General features: G+C 32.6%; 1 pseudogene; it reads left to right on the top strand.

Annotated features, from left to right (window-relative positions):
• Nucleotides 1–3,064: 3,064 nt before the first annotated feature.
• LOC132054100 (UDP-glycosyltransferase 79B3-like) lies at nucleotides 3,065–3,977 on the top strand (annotated as a pseudogene).
• The last annotated feature ends 605 nt before the right edge of the window (nucleotides 3,978–4,582 follow it).

Raw genomic sequence — 4,582 nt, forward strand, 5'->3', positions numbered from 1 at the left:
AAATCACCTCATTCATTCTCTACATCATTGTACATTTATGTTCTCTATTATTATGAATAAAAAGGTATCAACAGCTGCTCACAAAAAATGTATCCGGAGAATAAATAACCGTTCTTCCTTTATCGCTAACTCCAAAACCGTTTCTTTTTTGTTAGTAAAAACCATAAGCATCACAAGTAATCCAAACAAAAATCAGTATCAAAGAAATGATTCTTCCCTGGTGTAGTGGTATTAATAAATAAAAAATAAGGAAAACCTGCACTCCTTGCTTTCAAAGGCATTTTCGGGGCGAGTCCCGGGGCGGGGGTACCAAAAACGCTCTGGGGCGCAAATGAAAGGCGTAGATTCATAGGGCATACGCCCTTGAATTTGAGGCCTAAGTCCCGAGTGCAAAAGCGTACGCCCCGGGCGTAAAGGCGTACGCCCCAGCGTTAAATTTGATTTTTATTGTTTTAAACGTATTTTTGCTATAGATTATGATTTTATTATTGGTATAATGATTTTTATAATTTATGTTATCATGTTTTAATGTTGTGGTGATTCTTCCTAAAATATATACATAAAGAAAGCAACTCTCATAGAAAATAACACTGTCATAAAAAGTTTTTTTAGATGATTATGTCTGGAGATTTCATAGCACTATGTTCATGAAGCAACTTTATCCATTTTTTGCTATTGCTCTTACACTTTTTGCCCTTCTTCTTCTTTGAATATATAAATAAAAGTCAGTGCAAATATTTGTTAAGGGTAGGAAGAACTAATAGATCTGGAGAATGATGACGAAGTGAATGAAGATTTCACTTTAAAGATTATCTAGGCTATTATCATTTTTTTGTTGTTACTTTCTCAAATAATAATTATAATAATTATTTTTATATTATTGGTGATTTATTTGAATTTATTTGCAGAATTTGAATGAAAATATTACTTTTGCTTATTTTTTAGTAATAAAATTATAAAATTGAAGATACACGAGACATACGCCCCGTGTCTGGAGGCTTAAACCTCACCCGTGTTGCGTAAAACGCCTCGTCTCGCGCCCCCGCCTCTTAAAACACTGCCTGCACTAGACCTTGGTTTCCCTCTCTCACTTTTCCAATTTTCATAGTATTTGATTCTGTTGTTCTTGTCCAATGCTTAGATAGAAATTACATTTGCCGTTGTATGTATGAAATGTGTTTAAATACTATTATTATTAATCAGATGATTATATGGTATGTTTGTTGTGGTTGTTATAGAAATCTATACTACTATTCAATATGATCTACTGCTATTGTCTTATACGAAGGCCGGTGAAGAGTTTTTTGTGTTCCTGAGAGAGATAGAGATGAATGTCACTCCATGTCGCTCTAATTTCGTGAATTTTTTATCCTTTTGTCAAGCAACACTCTTTCCTTCTGGCTTCTCCTTTTGGAATCTCTTAAATTGCCTTATGCATTTAATTATCTGATATGAATATTTATGTTTTTGAGCAGGCCCCACGAAACTCACTTAAAGACAATTAACAATATTGTTCATAGGCTCTACTGCATTTGAAAGCTTTTAAAGAACTCACTTAGATATGTTATGTGTTTCTCTTTTCCTACATCTTTTTTGTTTTAAATTTTGTAATTTAATGTCCAGCAATTAAATTCATGGTCCAACTACCATTAACAGTGCATGAGACGTTTAAGTTGCATTTTTTTTTTAATATATTGCATGTACTTGCTATGTTGGTTACTTAGTTTAAGTCTTAAGTAAAAAGTGCTATTCATTTTGCACAAACAATCTATTTGTTTTGATTTATTCTTTTAAATTTTTGTTTTCTTTTTCTTTGCGTGGGTAAAGCAGTTAGAATCTATTTTTAGTCTTTTTATTGTGATGCCATCTTGGTTATTCTTTTTATTTGTACTTCTTTTTCTAAAACAAAAATCTTTATGATGGTTTGATTAAAAAAAATTGGTTTTGGAAAAATAAGTTTTACAATGTAGCTTCTTGGTCAATCTTTTGCAAGAAATTACGTTTTATTTATTCTTAATAGTATTTCAGAATTATAAAAAGATCATATTATAAATTCAAAAATATTTAACATTTAGATTAATTATACAACAAGAATTGTATTATAAGGTTATTATTATAAATTTACACGTTCATAAAAGGTAACCCCATTGCCATATTCTTGAAATAGAAAGGACAAAGCATGATATTCATGCTTGCGGAGCACTACTGTTTAGCACTGCTCTTTGGCAATATTCATCATCCAATCCAAGAGAATCAATAAGGATCTTTTTCTCTTTGTTATTTTGTTAATTATTTACTGTTAATTATTCACTTCGTTATTTCAATTATCTCATCGTTGCTTTATTCGCATTATGAAAAGATTAATATAATTTGGATTAATTACATTGCTTGTGAGTTGTGACTCATTAATTCAAACATATTCAACTGATTGACCTAATAACCAAACTTTAAGCTAAACAGATTCATAATTAGCTGGTATTTAATACCCACAAATGTTGCAGACCAAATCCTCCAATCTTCCCTCTCTCTTTCCCTCACACTCTCATCGCTGTTTTCACTCAATTTCACAATTTCCTTCACAAACCCAATGCCTACGGACGATATATGTAACTTGAACTTTACTAATGAAAAGCATTCTTCAATAATATTAATATAAGAAAATGTTTACACTATCTATATAACTTAACTCCAAATTTATATTATCAATTGATTGATGCAAATATCAAGATTATAGGAGCATAATTGTATCTGTCCATTTTTTTTTTTTTTAACTATCTAGTATTCAGAATTTACTAATATGACTAATATAAATTGCCCGAAAAGGTCCATCAAAAGAAAAACACTCTTTATCTTGTGCTTTTTTATTCTCAAACTCGAGACCTTTCATTGGATTGTACTCCAATCCTGATGAATTATGTTGTCCTTAGGTAGCAAAAAAATAAAGAATTGGGACTTGAGGAGATTTTTTTTCTACCAGAAATTCAGATATTTATTCAACCCAACATTCCTTGAAATTGTTTTCTTTTTTCTTATGTGTTCAAAACCGTAACTCCTATCCTCTTCATGTAGGGAACTAGAAGGGCCTTTATGTGACTATTTTTCAAGACAATATAACAAACTGGTGCTTCTTACTGGGCTCGTATTGCCTGAATCACCATCAAAAGATCATCTACTAGACGAAAAATGGGCTAACTGGCTCCAACAATTCAAGCCAGGGTCCGTTCTGTTCTGTGCATTCAGGAGCCAAGTGGTTCTTGAAAAGAGTCAATTTCAAGAACACGTTTTAACAAATATACCTTTTTTGATCGTGTTAAAACCTTCATTAGGTGTCAAGACGATCGAGGAAGCCCTACCGAAGGGATTTGAAAAGTGGACTAAAAGCAGGGGAATAGTATATGGGGATTTTGTGCAACAAATTGGGATTCTGAGCACTCTTCCATTGGGTGTTTGGATCAATGTGGGAGTCTTTAATGAGTGAGTGTCAAGTTGTGCTTGTACCACATTTGGGTGACCAAATCTTGAACACTAGGCTTTTGGCTGATGAGTTAAAAGTTGCTGTTGAAGTAGAAAGAGATGAAAATGGATGGTTCACAAAAGAGAATTTGTGTAAAACTATAAGAAGTGTGATGGATGAAGGGAATGAATTAGGTGAATTGATCAAGAAAAATCATGTCAAGTGGAAAGAGACACTAACAAGGCCTGGATTCATGAGTGGTTATATTGAAGAGTTCATGAATAATTTGAACAAGCTCCAGAAGCATGAATACGCATTTAGTCGAGCCTCAATGCGTGTACTGTACATGGGGTGAAAAACCAACCTACAACTTGCAGTTTCTCACTATTTTTTTGGTGTTATATCAAGGGCAGAGCAAAAATTCTACTTAGGGGTTCGGAACTCATTAGCTTTGGTGCAGACCCTGTATTTGTGGCTAAAAAACTCACTGAATATGTATAAGTAATATATCCAGAACTACTAAACTGCATTTTCTAGAATCCAAAACTCATAAACTCAAAATCCTGACTCTGCCTGTGTTATATATCCTTTTGCTAGTATATTAATCATGCTTTGAGTACCAACTTCTATGATGCGTGCATGTCAAACATAATTGATATTATGATTGCCTTTCTTTCGGAATATTTGGCTTTAACTTTCTGGGTTTAACTTGATAAGTGAGGATTTTTTTTATTTATTTTTTTAGTTTAACTTGATAAAGTTTACGTTTTAAGCATTGAAAATCACCAAAAAAGAAAGTAGTGTTATTAAGCTCAAAATCTCTACTTAGACATTCAAATATTGTTGAACTCATTACTATATGTACAAGTTATGGGGCTCATATGAACCTAGCAATTTTGGTTCAAACTTGGTATGTATTAGGGGTGAACATGGACAGGGTTGGTTCGGATTTTTTAAATACCAAACCAAACCAATTATGTCGGGTTTTTAAATCGAAAAACCAAATCAAACCAATAAAAGTCGGGTTTTTCGACTTCGAATTTTTTCGGGTTATTCGGTTTCTCGGGGTTTTCTGGTTTTTTTTTTCCCCCCCCGGAAAAATCTTCATACAAAATATAACTTTTACTT

The sequence above is a fragment of the Lycium ferocissimum genome, chromosome 4 (assembly GCF_029784015.1).
Source record: "Lycium ferocissimum isolate CSIRO_LF1 chromosome 4, AGI_CSIRO_Lferr_CH_V1, whole genome shotgun sequence".
Taxonomy (NCBI): domain Eukaryota; kingdom Viridiplantae; phylum Streptophyta; class Magnoliopsida; order Solanales; family Solanaceae; genus Lycium; species Lycium ferocissimum.